Source organism: Patella vulgata, chromosome 6, assembly GCF_932274485.2.
Source record: "Patella vulgata chromosome 6, xgPatVulg1.2, whole genome shotgun sequence".
Taxonomy (NCBI): Eukaryota; Metazoa; Mollusca; class Gastropoda; family Patellidae; genus Patella; species Patella vulgata.
In genome coordinates, this window is record NC_065884.2 from 11,595,678 (window position 1) to 11,619,678 (window position 24,001).

At 35.7% G+C, this 24,001-nt stretch overlaps 1 protein-coding gene across 4 annotated transcripts in view; it reads right to left on the reverse strand.

The window, feature by feature from the left end:
- LOC126825281 (MOB kinase activator 2) overlaps nucleotides 1–24,001 on the reverse strand; it is an 82,173-nt gene that overhangs the window by 49,937 nt on the left and 8,235 nt on the right. For 2 of the 4 annotated variants that reach the window (XR_007681860.2, XM_050554870.2), the window contains exon 1: nucleotides 7,902–8,140. The exons of the other annotated variants lie outside the window; for them this stretch is intronic. The gene's annotated coding sequence lies outside the window, so the exon portion shown is untranslated. Of the gene's footprint in view, nucleotides 1–7,901; nucleotides 8,141–24,001 lie in introns of those variants that run through there. 4 annotated transcript variants of the gene reach the window in all.

Consider the following 24,001-nt stretch of genomic DNA (forward strand, 5'->3'; position numbering starts at 1 on the left):
AACTATCTAACAGCATATTCAGGACACCTTACAAAAACTATCTAAAAGCATATTCAGGGCACCTTACAAAAACTATCTAACAGTATATACAGGACACCTTACAAAAACTATCTAACAGCATATTCAGGGCACCTTACAAAAACTATCTAACAGTATATACAGGACACCTTACAAAAACTATCTAACAGCATATTCAGGGCACCTTACAAAAACTATCTAACAGCATATTCAGGGCCCCTTACAAAAACTATCTAACAGTATATACAGGACACCTTACAAAAACTATCTAACAGCATATTCAGGACACCTTACAAAAACTATCTAACAGCATATTCAGGGCACCTTACAAAAACTCTTTTAACAGTATATACAGGGCATCTTAAAAAAAACTCTCTATACAGGGCACCTTACAAAAGCTCTCTAACAATATATACAGGGCACCTTACAAAAGCTCTCTAACAATATATACAGGGCACCTTACAAAAGCTCTCTAACGGTATATACAGGGCACCTTACAAAAACTATCTAACAGCATATTCAGGGCCCCTTACAAAAACTATCTAACGGTATATACAGGTCACCTCACAAAAACTAACAGAAAATACAGGGCACAGCACCAACCAAATAAAACCCCAGAAGACAACCCCATGTACAAGACAAATCACACACGGACTTGCAAGCAATAAACAATAAATCAAGTGAATGGATCCCCGGACAAACCACTTTTCTCCATTATTACCATTGTATTTTTGTATCATAAAGAATGAAGGCTATGTTTTCCGTGTTTTTCTAATCGAGGAAACATTGTGCCAAGATAAGTGTATTAAAGAAGCGAGAATGGTCGGAATGGTTAGTATGATTTGTCAGACTGGATGTCGACATGTTGTTCTACTATTATTACACAGTCACGATCTCACGATTCACATCCCCGTCAGATGATATCCAGATGGTTTTACAAGTATCAGACATTTTCTTTAAACATGAAATAACAACCTCAACCTTAAACCCTTATCTTAACATTCAACACAACATAATCTTATCTTACTCACGATTCTATTACCAGAACATATGATATCACTTCTAATGTGCCATGGAGACTGAGCGAGTAAGATACTGGCCCGCTAGCCAACGGGTGTTGACCAAAAAAGTACATCATGATTTTCCAGTGTGGTTTCCCTGTCAATGGTGCAGGACAGCTGTCTAGTTGTTTGGATGGAAGGAAAAACCGAGGTCTTGTGTACATATTCGCCTGTACGTAATAGATCACTTGGCAGTTGTAATTCAATATAAGAGTAAGCTATAGCAACACTGTCCGGGCAAAATTTCCCTCATAGCACAGTATATATATGGCGTATGCCTGTCTTTATAAGCCTAGTACAAGCAGAAATGGGGTTCAACATCCATTCTTTGGTAAATAAAAAAAATAACATTTAAAAAAAAGAGAAAAATATCAAATATTTTTTGCCACAACACTTGAATTTAACGATAACTTTTAATTAAGTAGACTTCTGGTGCATCTAATCATTTAAAAGTACACCACCTACTTTTTTAACTGAATTAAATGTTCAAAAAGTTTATGTTCCAGATTTATAAACAGAGGTAAAATGAAGCAAGTTGAAAGTTATAATCAACTTAACATGTTTTTAACCAGTTCCAGAGATAAGGCCTGTTATATCATCTTATAAATTAGTGGATGTATTTAATGTCAGTTGTAGAGATAAACTCGTCTTATATTCTGTTTTATTTGAAAGAGAATGAATGAAATGGGGTTTTAACGTTCTACTTTTCTGCATTGACCAAGTTAATGAAGATAGAAAAAATGTGCTATAAGAGAAATTTTTCCAGACAGCAATTGAATTTTTTCGTCCCAATTGAACAAATGGACGATGCCAGGCCCTGTTGTCCTGCACTAGCAACAAGGAGTAACAATGTTGGACCTCCTGATTAGTGAACAAGCACCACAGCTCCCTTGATACGAAGAGGAATAGAATTTATGTTCATTATCCCATCAGCGCAATTCATTAATTTCGGGACCAAGATATCGTGTATATATATCACATGTATCTTTCTGAGCGTTTATATCCATGTCAATACCCAAGTTGCATAAAGCACATTAATCATATATTAATATTTGAAAGATAATCATTAGACTTGAATCATTTTATTTAATAAAGTATGACATTTGTCATGTGTTAATAATTTACCGTAAACAGGAAGAAAAACCTTCCTCCTATTCAATAAAATTATGATATATCATGAAAGATAACATACATGTATGTATAACATCCTTTATAAGACGAAAACCAACCCTTTCTCTAAAAAAATTATAAGTTTTGCCATTAATTAATAACCCTTCCTTGTACCACCCTACCCTAAAATATGAGGTGAGTTGTTTCTAATCATCAGCCAATGAAAATATTTTTCAAAAATATTTAATTTTCCGTTGAAACCTGGAAAAAATACAGTTTTTTTTCCCATTAAAACTGTAATAATAGGCAAGTATTTTAAAAAGTATCTACAATTTATCACAAGGTATAATAACCTACATTACACACTGGGCAATACAACAGTATAACACACTCCAGGCAATATAAAAAAAAAAGTATTACAAACTGGGCAATACAACAGTTTTACCTAGTGAGAAGTATTTATTCTGCTCCCATTTAATAGAATTGAAAAAGTTTATTTAGTTTTTGTATGTATGCCAGATGTGAAACGGAGTAGAACCGCATACAAAACAATATATACTAATTTTTGAATAGAGATAGAAAGAGAGAGAGAGAAATGGGGTTTAACCTCGACACAAACTAGGTCATTTCGGGACTAATACATGGTTCAATTTTATTTCAATAATTCGCTTGCGCGTAGGGGTCTTTAGCAGTGTGAGGAAACCAGAGGACCCGGAGAAAACACACAAGGTTGAATAGGCGACCCTACTCCTTGTCACGTACAACCGAGGATTAATTTTTGAATATGGAGGCCATTTAGGACAGAGATTTTTGAATTATGAAAAAGATGGATCACAAGAAACTGGGCAATATAGTATATAACAAGTATTACACACTGGGCAATACAATCATGCAATATTACACACTGGGCAATATAATCATGCAGTATTACACACTGGGCAATACAATCATGCAGTATTACACACTGGGCAATACAATCATGCAGTATTACACAAGGAACAGCAGTCTGTTGGATGATAGTAAACATGTATCAATTTAACCCAGTGGGTGGTATAAAATTAATATTGATTTTCAGATTTTTATTTCCTATTCAACTTTAATGAAAACTTCAATTCATGTGAAAATGTAAATTTAATGTGTGTGTAGGTAATAATGACACTGCGTATACGTAGAAAGGGTATTATTGATTTTAACAAATTTCCCTTGATGGCGGAATCAACTTAAATTAAATAGTTTATAATAGGCGGCTATTAACCCCAATAACATATTAAATGAAATGAAATGGGGTTTAACGTCCTACTGTTCTGCTCCTAACCTGGGCTAATGAAGACGGGCATACGCCATACAGTGTGCTATGAGGGAAATTTTGCCCGGGCAGCGGCACTATCGCCTACTCTTATATCGAATTCCAACTGCCAAGGGATCTTTTACGTGCATTCCAATGTATACACGGGACCTCGTTTTTTTCGTCTCATCCGAAGGACTAGACAGCTGTCCTTGTCAGGCCCTCTGTCCTGCATCACTGACAAGGGGGAACCACGCCGGAAAATCTGGATGAACTTTCTCGGCCAATGCAGGGATCAAACACCCGACCTCCAGACTAGCGAGCCAGCCAATAACATATTAAACATATATTATGCGAGAGCTAAATCTGCCTATTGCAGGTCTTTCTTTAGACCAGAAATATTATCTAACTCTAGATGTCATCGCTACCTGCGATATTTACTGAATTTGTATCCGATTTGCTCCTCAACGATCATTGAGGATTTAATCCAAAAATGGATAATCAAGACTAGGCTGACCTTAAAAATATCTTTGTTTCGCCAAACCCGACCCAAAATCGAGGAGAAGGGTCGGTAGGTCGGGGTTTTTTTTCAGATTTTTTCTTAAAGAGCTAATTTGACAGCTTGATAATTTTCTGGGGGGAAACATTCGTCTTTTTTTATTGTCAAACAAATCAATGAGTATGACATCGGGATTTTTCATGATGCACGACTCCGAGACTCGCACACGATTTGCCACGAACTCTAAGTGTGAAACCCCTTCAACACGTTTTTAACGATCGTGCCTTCATTTTTCTCGAAAACGGATATTGAAAATATCTTCGTCATGTTTAAAACGACGCCCCACAGACATAGAGGCAGAATCATTTCGTGGGAATGGACGTGCTTTCGTCTGCAACCATTTTGTTGAGAAGCGACACCTATGACACTTTCGTCTTGATCAACCAGTTTCAATAATGAATCAAACCATAGCCATAGTAAAGGGAAATAACTCTCGTGATATATTTCAGGCTGACACACAAAATAAAATAAAAAGATCGCGGAAAAGTGCAATAAAATAATTTAAGTCGGGGGTGGTTTTAGTTAGTCGGTCGCGTTAGGCGAAACAAAGATATTTTTAAGGTCAGCCCTATGTTTTTTATCGTACCGACTTTAGTAATAATGATCGAGGCTAGGCCAAAAATTCAAAAGCTAAAATCTTGGTTCACAGTGGATGAATTTGATGGAAATTTTCAGCAAATTCCCTTTACATTATCTAGTTTTTAACTATTATAGTGAGAACTGACAGCTCTTTATCTCTCTAATCTCCCATAATGCCCCTTTAGAATATAATTGGGGTTATTAATTACATTGAGTACATCGTCAACAACTGGGGTATTATTTGATTATTCACAGAATGAACAGGACAATAGAAGAATTTATCTATCCTAGCATAGAATACATACAGTAATAAATGAAATGGAGCTTAACATACTACTTTTTCTGCCTGACAAATATCATAAAAAAAAACATGGATACTTTTCTTACAATTTAGAACACAGTCAAAATAAGTGATGAATTCCATTAATCTTATTAATATTAATGTTCTTTAATCCAAAATGAAAAAGGGGGGGGGAGAGCTGGGCTGCACAGTCAAATCGTCTTAAAGTCTGTCTGATTACAATTTCTAGTTTCAATTAAATAGATAAAAGTCTGTTGTGGTTTTTTCTTGGTCTGACCTTCACTGGTAGACACCTCATCTGTCAAATTTTCGAGAGTAAAAGAGTTTATTTTGTTTCACTGTGAGAGTTGTGCACTTAAGAACATTTGAAACAGGGAAGGTATATATGTACTGATGTTACCTGTTCAGAATTTTTTTTTTCTTTTACTTGTAACTTAAAATGACAGTGTACTTTATTTTTACCTTGATCTTGTTAGTTAGGTGTTAATGTAGAGTGTTATCTGTGAACCCCTGATGACCTATATGTCATAATGTTTTACCTGTTGAAATGTTAATATCAAAGATCCAGGTTAAGACCTGTGACAACTACCTGTACATGATGTCATAGTTTATAACACGTCCCACGAGTGTCTTATTTAAATATCATCGATATCCCTACTTCACCCTGTTACATGTAGATAATCTTATTACAATAATGGATCAAAGACTTTAATATCATTCAACCTTTATTAATCAGTGTTTGTTGCTAAACAAGAGACAGGGCATGTATACTCTTTCTTGAGCACAGGATGAAATGAGAGAGATGAGGTTTAATGTCCACTCGACACAACTAGGTCATTTCAGGACTAACATATGGTTTAATTTTATTTCAATAATTCGCTTGCGCATAGGGGTATTTAGCAGTGGGAGGAAACCGGAGGAACGGGGAAAACCCACGAGGTTGGACAGGCGACCCTACTCCTTGTCACGTACAACCGGGGATTCGACCGGATGAAATGAAATGGGGTTTAACGTCCTACTGTTCTGCTGCATCTAGAGCACCTGACTGATACGACTGCTCAATTAATATTACAGTTTCTCACGTACTATGGGGCATCTCGATAACGTTCATGCAGTATTACCTATAAATTGTTGAACTATCTTTAAATTTATCTATATTTAGTAATAATTATGTAACAATATGTGTCATGTATGAGGCAGGGTGTGCTTACTCTTTCTAAAACATCTGATACCAATTCAAGTATTCTAAAGATAATGAAACATTAATAAAAAAAAAAGTTCAAATATAAAGCTAACAACAATGTTAATCTACAGACATACAAATTTAAATTGCAGATCTCGAAAAACAAATAAACCCATCAAATAAAATTAAAGTGACGTTTAAATATTTCATTGAAATCAACTTCATGTCACCATATAATCACCTGATTTTTATCATTCAACCAGTTAAAAGTAAAATTCAGCCCCAATAAATAACCTTGGTTGTCATGATTACAATATAATTACCATAATCTCACTATATTTTATATCCTACCTCAAGTAGAGCTCAGGGCAGATAAATAACCCTCGACTGACATAACACCCTAAACACCAACAATAAAAATATAACCACCTTCTCAACTTTCAAAATTCAGTGTCAGTTTTTACAGCTTTATGAAGAATAAATAAAAAGGGGTTTAACATCCTATTTTCCGCACCAATCAGTCTAATGAATAAGGGCATATGTCATGCAGTTTGATTTAAGGGAAATTATCAACTTTCAAGGGTCCTTTGATATACACAGGAGCTATGTAGTGCAGGACAGGGTAGGCCTTAGCGCTGCTGTCCATGCAAAATTTCGGTCATAGCACACAGTATGGTGTATGCCCATCTTCATTTATCGTTAGAGCAAAACTGCGTAACAAAAATATTTTCAATGAGGAAGTGGTTCACAAGTAATCTGATCCTATGAGGTAATAAAAAATCTTATAATCAAAAACTGCATAGTCAAAAATCGTAATGACAAAAAACAAAATATAAGCTCCGCTCAACACAGGTAAAAAAAAAATATAAAGACTGTTAACTGTCTTGACCTTCCTCACTCGACCTTCATCATATGACAATTACCATGTAAAATAACATGTTTTAAATATTCTCTGTTTTTATCAAATAAAATCTAGGGTTGGGTAATTTACATTTTACGATTTTATTAGCCAACCTGTACCTGTAACAATATACTGCACCTCAGATTGAAATCAGTACCGGATATCTATGTCCTGTTTATTTAAAACAGAACTCTCTTGTTGAAAATTTAATTTCAAGAAAAGAAATAAAATGGGGTTAAACATCCTACTTTTCTGCACTTACTGGGCTAATGAAGACGGACATATATCCCATGCAGTGTTCTATGAGGGAAATTTTGCCCACAAAGCTGTTCTACGGCCTACTTTTATTTCGAATTACACTACAGCTGTCAATGTTTTTTGTCCCATCTGAACAACTAGACACTGTCTTTGTCAGAGAAAAAAATATATTCTGATTGCAGAATTAGCATTTAAAACTAAATATAGCTGTCTCTATTTTATTTGAACACTCTACAAACAAACAAATAAAAACTTTTTAAACTATTAATTTTATAATCATAAATTATAAACATCAAATTCAATCAAAAAAAGAATTGTCAAAATTTCGAAAAAAATCAATCAATTTTACCTAAACCATACTCTACCCTAACATAACTTCACATCAAACTTCAATAAATGGCAGATTTCCCAGGTAACTCTGTAGTTAACTTTAAACAAGTTATACTAAACTTGACTTACAATATATCCAATAATAATCTAATGACACATTATCAAAAGTCAGATGACTGCCAGCTAAATCCATAATAAAACATTAACTGTGATACGACATGACATACATACAAATCATCCGACTATGACAAAAAATAGATATGAGAATATAAATATTCTGGTTAATAAATGTTAATTTGATTCAAACACATCATACCTGTATGATTTATCAATTGAGATAACGTCCTTTTAAAAATTTAAAACAGATTCCTTTTCAGGTAAAAAAAAGTCACATGGGATGAATTAAACTAGTGACACACGTTTCACTGCAGTGTTAAAACTTTAAAACAAAAGCGATATCCTTTTCGGTGCAAGACTAACAACTTAACTACAACTGAGTCACACATATAAATATACACAATGATAGCCGCTTGAAACGCTTCCATTCAATGTATACATATAGATGTTTACCACACAATATAACCTCACTTCATTGGTCTACTCATGACATACAACCTTATCTATAATCTGATTGGCTAATAGTTTATTATGATCTTTAACCTCTCACCTGTGAACCTAATAGAACATGCATGTGGTGTGATGTTTTTCCTGTCTATTTATATAATCCATGATAAAAGGCTGGCAGTCATGGTTCAAGTACTCCATGAAATATATAATTACCTCTATGGCACACTTATCCTTTATACCCGTACTTATGTACTATAAAGTTGTCATTTGTTTACTGTAGAAATACAACCATATCATATTTTATTAGCCACATACATCATTTTGTTTTTAACCTTTATCGCTGAAACATATTACAAATGAATTTCTGATATAGCATATTTTTTTAATAAACTTATTTCATATTCATATATATTCAAAATATCGCTGTTTTTGTTTTTTACCTTTTATAAGTGGAACATATTTCAAATGACTTGCAAATATAAAGGACTCACACTGGCTTTCAATTTTTTTTTTCCGCCAAAATGGATCAGATATACTCAAACTGGAGTATTTTATCTGCCAAAAATGTGTGATAAAAATAGACATGTTACAATTTTATTCTTAGGTGTGTCTATTATAAAACAATTACCGGTACACAGAGGTGGGAACACAAGTCCCGCAACTTGGAGTCGAGTCCAATTTAAGTCGCATCAATGATCTGACTTGCAACTCAACTTGAAATATTTACTGCAACTCAGACTCGCGACTTGAAAAAGTTTACAACTCGAGTTGCGGCGATGGGGCATGACTCAAACTTACCTTATCCACCATGAATTGCTGACTCATTTGGTGAACTGGCAACTTGACTGCGACTCGGGCTTTGTGAAGACTTAGGACTTGACTCAACACTAAAGTCAGTGACTTGGGACTCGACTCAGACTCAAGCTGCTGCGACTTATATCTAGACTTTTGACTCAAGGTCCTGTGACTCGTTCCCACCTCTGCCAGTACAACGTGATACAAAAACTTACAAAATCTGTCTTTACATATACATGAAGCTCAGTTTTGACATGAATTACGAAGATCAGATTCAATTTTTGGTGAGTATTGGCGTATTTTCCTATACGGTATTGGTCATTATATTTTCATACTTATTCAAAATACATCAAAATTATATCTAGAAGCAGAAAAGACATACAACACTAAATTTCTAATATAGATTCATACATCCATTCATAAAAATATCAAATAATATATCATATATTTCTTTTTAAAGCATAAAAGTGTCTAATATATAGCCTTTTTAAACCATCATGTCAGTTGTTCTTTTTTTTATTTGTTCCATGCATTAATTTCAGAAAAAATATATTTTAAATATAAAAAATATAAATTGCTTTCTGAAATGTAATATCTACCTGACCCTGAACATTACATTTTATTACTTTCAATAAATCATCATCAAAAAATCGTGCATACAGTTTTTATGGTAAATATTCATTTAGTTAATGGAAATGACACAATGACGAAGACAGTTTAATTTGGGTTGTTGAGCTATTTTTTAATTAGTTACAAATATTACAAGGGCGTTACCTGAAGTTTCTTTTGGTACAATTGATAGATATGATTCTAAATTTGATCATGGACAATCCATTTAAAGTATTTGTGCGTCACTTTATGGATCGTTAAGCCCTATCAAAAAAACAGAATAGTGGAACAGTTGAATTTCTAAAACAATAGTTGACAGTTGAATTTCTAAAACAATAGTATGACATTTCTAAAACTAGTGTAACAGTTGAATTTCTAAAACAATAGTGCAACATTTGAATTTCTAAAACAATAGTGCAACAGTTAAACCTCTATTAAGTCACTAGTGCAACAGTTGAATCTATAAAACAATAGTCTGACAGTTAGCCTTGAATATACCAGTACCGTGGTTATGATAAACAATCAATGTACAAATCTTTTCAAAACTAAAAACATTGATTTGAATGAAATTTTCAATATATTCATTTTGCATTAAACATTTTTGAACTATTATAGTGAGAACGGCCAACTCTTTTTCTAAATCTTACATAATAGCTCTTTAATTAAATATTCAATTCAAGTACATTTTAGAGTAGGGCATGGAAAATTTGATGTCCAAAAAAGTTCAAATGCGAGTCAGTATAAATCGCTAATAATTACATGTGGTAAAAAATATCCAGACAACAAAGGCCTATATTAAGTGCTTACCACCAACCTGCATAATTTAATGAGTGGGTTTTTTTCCCCAGATATATTATTAGCACACCCTATAAGCAATTTATTCAGATAGTTCCCAGGGTCTTTGAAGGACACTAAACAGAACGAAGAATAAACTTTTTATGAGACGTGAGCTCATCATTATGACTCATAAGATTTCAATATCAATATCTTCTACATGTATTTTGCATTTTCAAAGTCGTGTAAAAATCTAACCGAGAGAGAGAGAGAGAGAGAAATGGGGTTTAACGTCCACTCGACACAAACTAGGTCATTTTGGGACTAACATATGGTTTAATTTTATTTCAATAATTCGCTTGCGCGTAGGGGTCTTTTGCAGTGGGAGAAAACCGGAGTCATGTACAACCAGGAATTCGAAACCACACCAGTTGACTTAATGACAGGCCGTATGATACAGCATGCACGTGCTAACCATTCGGCCATCCAAACCCCCAAAAATCTAACCATAATCTTTTCAAATAATAATATAGTATGTGATATACAGATGCTACTGTAATGATGAGGGAGGGGGTGGGGGGAGTAGAGAGAAAGAAGAAAGAAAGAGTGGAGAGAGGGGGGTTATTTCAGGACCATCATACTGCATTTTTTTTTTATTTCCATAATTAGCTTGCATATACATGTAGGGATCTTTAGCAATGGGAGGAAGCCGGAGGACCCAGAAAAAAAACATGAGATTGGTCATGGACCTATCTCCTAAAAATTGTCACATTCAAAACTATGCCACTTGACCCAATGACAGAGCTTATAATCTAAAGAGCATTGCAAGGTACATGGGGTTTCAATGTCCATTTGACACAAACTAGATGAATTCAGGACTAACATAGGTTCAATATTTATTATTCGCTTGTTGGAGGAAACCGGAGGACCAAGAGAAACCCAAGGTTGGTCAGGCTACCCAGGCAGGGAATCGAAACCGTGCCATTTTACTCAATGGCAGACTTTGTTATCTAACAGGTACACGACAATTCAGCCCCACCCTGCCTTAAAAGCCTATAGACATTAGTACATACACACACACTATTATCATACTCCTAAATCTTTATTATCAGTAAATGATTACAGCTATGTGAACAGAATCATACATGATCCAGACAGACATGTCATGTGTTTCCTATAGAATGTCACATGTTTTCCCCACGTTTTCTCTAATCCTAGTTACCACCAGGATATGACTCACGATAATCGAAAGTTTCCGTGCTTTTGGTTTCCTTTAAGTCATACTAACTATAGTCTGAACTGAATAACAACAGACTTTATCAAAAACTACTTTCCTTGCAAAAAAAAGTCAAGACAAACATTACAATGAGATTGTACAATGACCTGTACAAAAAACAAAATCATTATGTAAGCCAGTGGTTCTCAACCTTTTTTGCCAACGGCACACATTGGAACACATGAAAAAAATAGCGGCACACCTGGCTAAATTAGTAAATATATAAATAATATATGAAAAATATCTGAATTTTGCAAAATAAAAACATGTAAGTCAGGCGGCATACAACTGTAGACTAGTCATAGACACCTAGAAAGACTCAAACTAAAGAAAAACACAGCTATGAACACCAGCGAATACACAATTTGGATCATTTTCTTAGTGTGTCGTTCAAAATTTTGCGGCACACTTAGAAAGATCTCATGGCACACTGGTTAAGAATCACTGATGCAAGCTCTAAATCTGTCTATTGCTGTTGTTGCAGAATTTGGCAACTAATTTTTTTATTGAATAGTCTACAAAGACCTTTAATAATTATTCATAAATTGTTTTTAGTATTTTTTGATGATATAAATGTTCTTGATCGTTTTGATTTTTCACTAACCTGGCTCAAGCCTGCTTACATAATTCTGTTTTTAATTGTTTTGATTTTTATTAGCTTGGACAAATAATCCGATGAACTCAGATGACCTGCAGGTAAACTATGTAGTAAACCGAAGAGCTAAGAGGACACGACCCTGGGGGCATATTTACTTAATTACCAATCAACTACCTGTCAATCATACAGGTGATCAAAGGTGATAAAGATGTCATGAAAGAAGATCAAAAATACATGTGATGTTTTTTACTGTCTGGTTCGAATGCATGTAAAATACCTTATGATTAATAAAAACATGGTGATCAAAACCACGAGCCATCAATCTTCACGGGAAATGGTCGGTACTCATACACTATATTATTATCTTGTATGTAGATTATCAGTCAGTCATTAGTAAAAGTCATGGTCTTGTGATGATGATTATAATGTAGAGCAAATAGTCCATTGATTTTATCGGAAATGAAATGAAATGGGGTTTAACGTCCTACTGTTCTGCTTCTATACTGGGCTAATGAAGACGGGCATACGCCATACAGTGTGCTATGAGGGAAATTTTGCCCGGGCAGCGGCACTATCGCCTACTCTTATATCGAATTCCAACTGCCAAGGGATCTTTTACGTGCATTCCAATGTTTACACGGGACCTCGGTTTTTCATCTCATCCGAAAGACTAGACAGCCGTCCTTGTCAGGCCCTCCGTCCTGCATCACTGACAAGGGGAAACCACGTTGGAAAATCTGGATGAACTTTCTCAGCTATATTAATCAATAAATCTTATATTTAAACAAAGAAAAATGCCCATTTAATTTTTTTTCTTCCTCAAAAAAGTCTTTAACTAGAGAGAGAGAGAGAGCGAGATATGGGGTTTATTTTCCACTTGACATAAAAAAAAAGCTTATTTCAGGACTAACATGGTTCAATTTTATTTCCAATAATCCCCTTGTGTGTAGGGGTCTCTAGCACAGCAGAGGTGAAGGACCCGGAGAAAAGCCATAAGATTGGACAGACGACCCTATTCCTTGTCACAAACAAGCTGGGAATCGAAAACCACACCACTTGAATCAATTACAGACCTTGTGATTTAACGCACACATTTTAAACCAATCGGCCACACCCCAACCCCGCTTAACCCTTTAGCAGTGCATATGTAAACATTGATAACATTAGCTCCTTGAAGAAAATTAGAGAAAAACTACATATCAATAATGCCACTACATCCTTGAACAGACCACAAATTACCGTATTACAGGACCATTTTGCATGTACCACAACTGTGCATGTAACAGGCAGATTTGGGAGTCTCTGCAGCCTAAGTTATGGGATCTAAGGTCTTGTCAACCAAGCCTGGAAATAAGGCACCTGTCACTGACAATGTCAGGCACAGATTCAGGCTTTGTCAGCCACTAAACCTCTGGTGACTTGTCATTTTGTCTGGCACTGATTTGTCTTTTTTATTGATATTATTAATAAATGTCCGGCACTAAGTTGAAAATGTCAGGTACCATTTCATTAGTGCCTGACATTTTGTCAGGTACATCTAAAACCGTTATTTCAAGGCCTGTTTGTCAACACAATAATTCAGTAATTTAGAGACATGATCGACATTATGTCTGCATCGGAAAATTTATAAGATTGCCCAAACACAGCAAGTTTCTGGTTCAAACAATATTTTATTTCGTAGTGAGTGACAGATATATTTAACATACTATATATGGATACAAAACAAGCATTGCTGCTTATGTAAAATCGCTACCATAAACAATTATCATTGAGAAGTTAGACGACTGGATACATTTGGTTTACATATTTCACAGAGAGAGAAAGAAATGGGGTTTAATGTCCACTAGACACAAACTAGGTCATTTCGGGACTAACACATGGTTCAATTTTATTTCCATAATTCACTAGCGCGTAGGGGTCTTTAGCAGTGGGAGGAAACCGGAGGACCCGTAGAAAACCCACCAGGATGGACAGGCAACCCTACTCCTAGACACATACAAGTGGGGAATCAAAACCACGCCATTTGACTCAATGACAGACTTTATAATACAGCGCGCATGTGCTAACCATTCAGCCACCCAACCCCCCTCACATATTTTACAAGGTGCAGAAGGTAAACATCAGGATTTGAAACCAGTTTATATTCTAATCCAGTGCCATGGCTCAATTACTTAACAGATTGCATGAACTTTTTATAGTTTCTTTTTCTATTTTGTGGGATCGATCAATATCGAATCTTTCTTTCACTTAGGTCTACATTTAATAACTATCTGGCCATTCTATCAACCAACAGTACAATTATACATCTTAGGTCTTTAACTAATTCATGGCATGAGGGTACTTTAAGATGATGAAATCGGATCAGATTATGTGGTGGTGCCCTACTTCTAGTAAAAGTATAATATCTTTTTCTAAAGTAGTTTTTACGAATCTAGATAGATTTTTGGGCCGGTTCGTGCTGCCATCTGTCTTGAGATAATCTCTGCTTTTCACGTCTAATCCATCAACTAAACCTATCATTAAATTGATTGGTAATTTTACTGAAGGAGAGGTAATTGTTCTGTAAATTTCCCTGACGAGGAAGATGTATAAAAAGTTAAATCAGATTGGATCAATGACTCATACAGACATCAACAATTAACATTGCAATCAGCTATAGCGAAGAAAAAACACAGCCTGTTTCAAGATTATATTCATCGAAAATCTCAATGAATAGACGATAATATCCAGGTTTCTTTTTCTCAGATATTTTAGCACATCTTCAGATAATCTGAGAGAGAGAGAGAGAAAGAGAGAGAGAGAGAGAGAGAGAGAGAGGGAGAGAAATGAAATCAAATGGGGTTTAGCGTCCTACTGTTCTGCTCCTAACCTGGGCTAATGAAGACGGTCATACGCCATACTGTGTGCTATGAGGGAAATTTTGCCCGGGCAGCAGCGCTACGGCCTACTCTTATATCGAATTCCAACTGCCAAGGGATCTTTTATGTGCACACCAATGTGTACACAGGACCTCGTTTTTTGTCCCATTCGAACGACTAGACTAGATCCTGCATCACAGACAAGGGGAAACCACACCGGAAAATCTGAATGAACTTTCTTGGTCAATGCAGGGATCGAACACCCGACCTCCAGGCTAGCAAGCCAGCGTCTTAACCACAAAGAGGGAGAGAGAGAGAGTCCATAACTTATTATTTTCAGAAATACACAGGTCAGGTATAAATCTCGAAACCACACCACTTGACTCAATGCTCAAAACCACCCTGATCCCCCCCCCCCATCTCCAGTTTGGGATTACCCAGGCCCCCTTAAAAAGTTAGAATATGGAAAACTAATTTAACAACTACAATGAATTTAACTAAAAATATACCCTAGATTCAACTAAATTTATTTATTTTACAACTGATATTTTTATATTTAGTCTACACGTATATTCTATTTTGACTTGAATATTGTAATTTCTATTGCATAATATACCATTTTGAATGAATTACATCATCTCTGCATTCTACTATGATGTACATGGGGTTGTGACAACAATACAAGACCACGTGTGTGCACAGTGTATACATATATCTGAACCTGAATTCATCAAAAAATTACCTGAAGGTGAAAAATCTCCATAACTTTGACCGAAACATATTGTGATGTCCCATCTTATAGTTGATCCTTCAAGCAGCTGATCATCATTGGAAGAATCCCTGGCATAATCCAATATTGTGAAAGGTGAATAACTAATTAAAGGAACATCAATCCAAATATCATTCAATTCCATTCAGTTGATATGTAGACATGATGTATTGAAAACATCCCCCCAACAATCAGTAATTACAAAGATATGAAGTACCGCAGTATTGAAAACTTCCTAACAATCAGTAATTACAAAGAAATGAAGTACCGCAGTATTGAAAACTTCCCAACAATCAGTAATTACAAAGATATGAAGTACCGCAGTATTGAAAACATCCCAACATTCAGTAATTACAAAGAAATGAAGTACCGCAGTATTGAAAACTTCCCAAGCAGCTGATCATCATTGGAAGAATCCCTGGCATAATCCAATATTGTGAAAGGTGAATAACTAATTAAAGGAACATCAATCCAAATATCATTCAATTCCATTCAGTTGATATGTAGACATAATGTATTGAAAACATCCCCCCAACATTCAGTAATTACAAAGATATGAAGTACCGCAGTATTGAAAACATCCCAACATTCAGTAGTTACCTTTGTATTGAAAACTTCCCAACATTCATTATCCTCTGCAGGCGACATAAACAAGCCTGCATCACCTTTAAGTGGGGGTTACATCTTTTAATGGGCATCTTTTTAATATGATTGAATCACTGATATTTGGTTTTGTTTTCGTCTATAAATATTATACAATCTATTTGCGTACATTTTAGCGTAGATTAATATGAACCCTGATCATGATATATTTACAGTCAATTTAGACATTAACAAAACAAACAAGAAGAGTTTCTACTTTTATAAAACCTCAAATATTTTGTCAACACACATCACCTAATTAATAGAGAATGTGGAGTAGACAATTAGCAATTAGTAAGATGATGGAATCTCTTGTTGCCATGGTATATTGATTCCAGGAATAAACAAACCAACATACCATTAGAAGGAAGGGAAAAAAATGGGGTTGAACTATGTATCCCTTGATGGCACATACATTCCACAATCATGTGCTATTACAGCCTTGGTCTCTGCCTCTCTGGTATTACAATTAAACCAAATGTTAAAAGATGAAGTCAATATTCACCCAATACAAACTTATAGATTTGTATTTCAATAATTTCCTTGTAAGCAGCACTCTTTTAAAGAAGGTGTAACCCTGAGAAAACCAGGCAGGAGACCACATCCCTTTATAAAAATCACAGGCATAATGATCTTGACTAAGGCTGTGCAAAAATATCGATATAATCGATAATCGGTAGATGTTATTTAGCGATACGATAATCGATATTGAAATTCAAATATCGATTATCGGTATATTTACCTTCTGACGGCAAGTTACGGTCACTTTCAAATGACTGAACTTGCCGTAGTCTGGCATTAGCAGACGAATGAATGAATACACAACGTCAACACAACAACTATTTTCCCCCTCTGCTTACAAACTGGCACATTTTAAATATATATTATTGTAAAAAACTAAACTTTAAGATTAAATAGATTATTTTAATATTTTCTTTGTTTTTACTAGTTGAAACTAAAATAGGTCACGCACTTTGTGAACAATGACAATCGCACGTGATATATAGTAAAATTAGAATTATCTCCCTTCTTCGCTCTTGATTGATTTGTAGAAAAATCGTCTGCTTTCACTTTCACGATAAAACTAAATGTATTATTATCAACTCAGCTTTTATTACTAAATCATGTGAGATACAGCCCATACAAAACACGTTTTTGACTTCCCGGGAAAGGCAAAAAGCGAGGTATGGAATTGTTTTGGTTTTTACGGAACCGACTAATATAACCTAATAAATGTAACAGTTATCTACCTTCATGGACTCTTCTAGTAATGAAGATAAATAACTTCAATTTACTCTCGTTTGTTTTTTTTTTATTATGATTGAGTATTGACAGATTGTATAATAATATTAATTAATAAATATAATGTGTTTAAATAAACAGTAATAAAGACTGAAGATGTTTTGGAATATTTTTATTATACAATACTATATGACTGTTGAAGAACAAATACAACAAAATAGTGGTATCCTGTGTCGACCCACACAAATAACAGGTCGGTAAAGTTCGGAATTTTCCGGAAAAATGATAATCGATTATTATTGATAATCGCTGAAAAATTCTTGCCGATAATCGATATTGAAATTTCATATCGATTCCCAGCCTTAATCTTGACCAGTAATTGGCAAAACTCATGTTCTAGCAGAAAGAATAACATGATCAAAGGGTATTTCATTATGCATGTCTCTTTTCATCACTTATTAAACCAAGGTACATATATGCAGAGAGAGCGAGAGAGAGAGAGAGAGAGAGAGGGTGGGGGGGTGTACATCCACACATCTAACATGTGGTATAATTTCATGTTAATAATTTGCAAGCATGTGGGGGCCTTTAACAGTGGGAGGAAACTGGTACGGGCCAGGGACAACCCTACTCCTTGTTACATACAAGCATGGGCTCAATACCATGCCACATAACTTAATGACAGACCTTATGATATAAAGTGCAGGCTTTGAGTCCCCTGACCACCCGATTTGGAAAGAAATGTATATAAAAAGATAACTATCTGTATAAGTTTAAATTATCTTAGAATAAAACATCCATATTTAAAATTACCAGGTATATTAGTAATTAGAATACATTCAAAATCCATGTTTATACAATCATCATACATGTATTAAAGATTTATCAGATGTTAGTCCTGAAACAATCTGATTAAAATACAGATCTATATTTCGTTTCGTTTTTTAAACTTTCGATGGCCTACACTACATGAAGATCTGACAAGTTATAGCGATAGGTCACGTCAGGGGTCAAAAGACCGACTTATGACCTATTAAGTCAGACATTTGATTAACCAATCAGCATTGATGTTACTAGTGGATTACCCACAATTCCGTGAAAAACACGCCTAAAGCTCACCGTAACAGACCGTTTCATTGGCTTATCCCTGACACCATTCAGAACACGAGTTAAATAACAACTCTTCCAGATCCAAGTGTAGTAAAGACAAGTAAAACGAAATTTTGAACTATAAAAACGAAACGAAATATTATCTGTGTTTTAACCAGATTGGTCCTGAAATGACCTGGTTTGACTTATGTGAATGTTGAACACCCATTTTCTATCACTACAACTCCAGTATCATGTAGTTGTGCTGTTTTAGCAGGAGCTTCTGTATTTAATATTTAATTTCAAATCATTGTTGGCAATAACAGCACAACTAGATGTAGTGTATCTCTTCCCTTGTAAAGTCTGAATTCATTATAAATACAATCAAGCAATGCTCAAACTAAAGGGAAAAATATACCAGCATGGAAAGTAAGTGCCCTCAAGAGTAACTTCTACTTTATGATCCTACACTCATAACAAGATCTCATTTCATTACTCTGACCCTTCTTTAACATCTGAGGAGTTTAAAACTGGAGCAGCAAGACCTTGATCTAACATTGACCTTCATATATTAGTTTCCTCTTTCATTTTATTATCTTACAATTGATTAGTAGTGGAGTCTATCTATATACTATCCTAGTATTAGTATATGATATTGATGTAATATATAATTCATTAAGAAATGAAATGGGGTTTCACATCCTACTGTTCTGCTCCTATTGGGCTAATGGGCTAATCCTACTGTTCTGCTCCTATTGGGCTAATGAAGACGGGCATACGCCATGCAGTGTGTGCTGTCAGGGAAAGAAAGAAAGAAAGGAGGTTTTATGGCATGTCAGCTCCAATCGGGCTATATTGCACCTAACATATGGTGAATATTACGAGACAGGCGCTGTCAGTGTCAGGGAAATTTTGCCCGGACAGCAGTGCTACTGCCTACTCTTATATCGAGTTCAAACTGCCTAGGCATCTTTTACCTCGGTTATCCGTCCCATCCAACGACTAGACAGCTGTCGGTGTCAGGCTACTGACATAATTCATTAAGTTCCAGAGTCTGTCTATACACAATCCTTCCATAATTACATCATCCTGGTATTGACTTGAGAAAGTTCCTCATGATTTTCTGGTGTGGTTTCCTGGCAAATGAACAATGTCTAGTCATTTGGATGGGACAGAAATTAGAGTGCACATAACAGAACCCTTGACAGTTGGAATTCTTAATAAGAGTATGACTGATTGCTGCTGTCCCTCAATAGCACACAGCCTGGTATGGCTAAATCTATTTGTTAAGGACAGCTCAATTTTCGTCAAGGTCCCGGAGATGTAAATAAGGTTAGGGCACGTGATTGTTGGCGAGACTGTAGATTAAGGTTAGGGTAAGCATTAGGGCTAGGTCCAGGGTTAGCGCTAGCCCTGTTTACATCTCGTGACCTTTGACCAAACTTGAAGTTGGCCTTATCAAATAGATCTAACCAACCTGTCTTCATTAGCTTAGATGGAGCAGAAATGCAGGATGTTAAACCCTAATTCATTTCATTTCAGCTGCGATTTATATTCTATAGACACTAGAGCAATTAAACTGATGGAAAATTCAATAAATAATTGTAGTCATATTATATCCATCAACCAATAATTTTTCATGTCTGGCCTAACGATTTACTTGAATATAACCTTTTTACTAGCTCTATTCAAGTTATGATTTCCACATCGAAGATAAAATGTGATGAATTGATAAGTTCCGTAGCCTCCTCCGTTTTCTGAGAAACATGGAAGAAATAAGAGGAACCATCGTGAGGGCTATCTGTATCCGACATTAATCAATAAGATGAGAAATAGGTGAAGGAGGTCAGCAGTTATCATCAATGCCGACTGATAATTCACTTCATTCCTAGTTATAACGAGGAAATATGTCTTCTATCTCCCCTGAATCAAGGAATCCAATAAACGAGATGTAATATTTGAATTAAGGTTCATCAGGGAATCGTGTGTATACACCGTTATTATGATCTGATCTATGTATAGAAGACGAGTTAATTTCCTTCGTGTGTGGGAGGATGATGTCTACCGTGTACTCTAGACAAACAATCTTACTAGCACTTCAAGGCATACATGTATGTACTGAAAAGAGTTTAAAATCCGCTTCCACCGAAGGTGATGTCGCAGACAAGTTGTCTTATTTTCATAAGACACTCTAGACCACCAGGCTATCCCAACCCCCCACTGAAAAGAGTCTGCCAGTCTCTCTTGATATACTGTGACATATATTTTAATACCTCACACAAACTGAACAGCAGTAAATAATCTCTTGGCCACTAGCATAACTGAAAGGGATGACATCAATATTAACTTATTTTCTTCTGCAAATCAAATTTTAAAACCAGTTTTAAGCAAATTATTGAAATAAAATTAAAACCATATGTTAGTCCCGAAATGACCTAGTTTGTGCCGAGTGGACGTTAAACCCCATTTCTCTATCTCTCTCTCTCCAGGCTGTATAATGTGAGGTCACTAGTAGACTTAAAATGTAGTTAAGTGTGAACTTACAGGTCAATTCTACACTCTACAGAGTAACAAGAGGGGTTTAAACAGATTAATAAATAAATACATGCACCTCCACTATGGCTTCACTGTAATTACACTGATACTGATGTCCACTGGTTATATGTTCTACTGACACACTTACCAGTATACAGAGAGAGAGAGATTGATTTAATGTCCACTGGACACAAACTATGTCATTTCGGGACTAACATATAATTCGCTTGTGTGTAGGCGTCTTTAAGAAACCAGAGGACCCGGTGAAAACCTACAAGCGGGGAGTCAAAACCACACCATTTAATTTTAATAACAGACTTTAGAATCCAATGCTCACACTTTAAACCATTACAGGCTTGGTCTAATATAATCACTGCACTTTAGAAATCCAAGAAATATTTGGTTTTATATGATACATATAAAAACTTGAATTTATGTCTGAAAATGACAGATACTTTATTACCAGGCTTGTGATGGGCATGTATTATAAATATAAATAGAAGCCCACAAACAGACAAATCTGTGTAGGACAAAATGACAGGGACTTGTACAACGAGATTTGTACCTAAAAAAAGCCAGAGAGAGAGAGAGAAATATGGTTTAACATCCACCTGGCCTCGAGTTCACAAAGCATTCTCAGACTTAAGTTGAAAATTTGCTCAACTTTCAATCACTGTTTATGAGAAATATCTTTGATTCAGAAACACAAAACTTTGCACATAGTTCCTTATTGATGTATCTGATACATTAAAACAACAGAATTATTAGAAAAGGCTATATTTTAATTAAAATAAGGTGAACAAGTTTGAGTAATTTCTCAACTTAAGTCTGAGAATGCTTTGTGAACTGGGGGCCTAGTATTAACCAGGTCGTTTTGGTACTATTACAGGCAATGGACTGTACAGTGCAGTGGATGCTTATGACTGGCCCCTGGATCCATTCACTTTATTTGATATTTTTTGTTTATTTTTTGCAATTTCTATGTTGCTTGTCTTGTCCGCAGGTTTGAGTTTGAGTGTAGTGTGGTCCTTCTGCACTAAATATGCTGGTGTGCAGATGTCTTCAGAAATAAGAGGCGACCAGGGTACCCAGAAAAAACTCACAGGTTAAGCAATTGACTCTCCTCCTAGTTGTTTATCAGCCTGGGATTAAACCCATAGATAATAACTGCCTTTTCTGGCAACTCCCAATTATCCCAGCTCTTGTCCCTTGACATACTCCCCAATTATCCCAGCTCTTGTCCCATAACATACTCCACTTCCTACCACCCCCACACCCACCCATGTGATCAGCCTTTGACGTCTCCCTGGAATTCCCCATGGGATCAGCCCTTGACATCTCCTAGCACCGTAGGAATCAGTTCTTGTTATCCACCAGATGTCCCTTCCCCCATGGGATCAGCTCTTGACATCCCCCAGTCCCCCCCCCCCACCATCATGTGATCAGCCCTTGACGTACCACAATAACTCTCATAGGATCAGCCCTTGCCATCCCCCCACCCCCACAGATCAGTCCTAGTTTTATAACCCCAGTCCCCCCCCCCATTGATCAGCCTTTGACCTCTCCCAACCCCCATGAGATCATAACTTGTCATCCCACAGTCTCCCATGGGATCAACATTGGTCATCCCACAGTCTCCCATGGGATCAACAGTTGAAAGCCCCAATACATATGATAAACATTTGCCGATTTATTTAAGCAATATTTCGATGAAATCGTTGAGAGAATAAATCAGTAATTTTTCTACCATCAATATGTGTTATAGTTACTAAATGCCTCTAAAAGATCGATATAAACATTTGACATCTCAAGTCTGCCCACAATGAGATCAACCCTTGTCATCCCCCAATACCCCACAGCTTAAACATTTGACACCCCTAGTCTGCCCCCCAAATGGGATCAGCCCATTGTTAGCTATCGGCTTCCTTACAGAATGAGAAGTGATATCTAATGTTCTGGTAAGGCTGTCTCACTTGATTAAACATACATTATGTAAGAGCTAAATCTGTCTATTGCAGGTCTTTCTTTAGGCCTAAAATGTTATCTAAATAATTAATTTGACATTAATTAACTTATCTAGACCATAATCAACTCTAGATGGCATCGCTAGCCTGCGATCTTAAGTGGATTGTGATCCGATTTACTGCAAAACTTTCCTTCTCGATTAAACGATTAAATGGATAACCGAGAACATGCTGTTTAACGTACTGACTTTAGTAATGATGACCGAGGCTAGGCAGAAATTTTATTTGCTTAGTTCTCGGTTCATAGTGGATCAATCTGAATGAAATTTTCAGCAAATTTCCTTTATGTTATCTAGTTTTTAATTATTATAGTGAGAACTGCCAACTCGTTAACGAATCTGAAATAATGTATCTTTAAGAATGTGAAAGACAACCTGTCCAACTTTTCATGCTTGTTTTAGCTTTAGGATTGATCCAACTGTTAAACACGTAATGTAAATGATAAACAAACAGTGAAAGATATCAGTAAACAAACCACACTGTCATTATATACAACAATTAAATACGTCTTGACAACTTCTAGACAACTTCTCACAGCTCATGTCTTCTCATCTAGATACCAGACACACGACCACCAACAATATTCAAACCTTTATCTTTAACCCCCACCCCACACAAGATCAGCCACTCTCAATCTG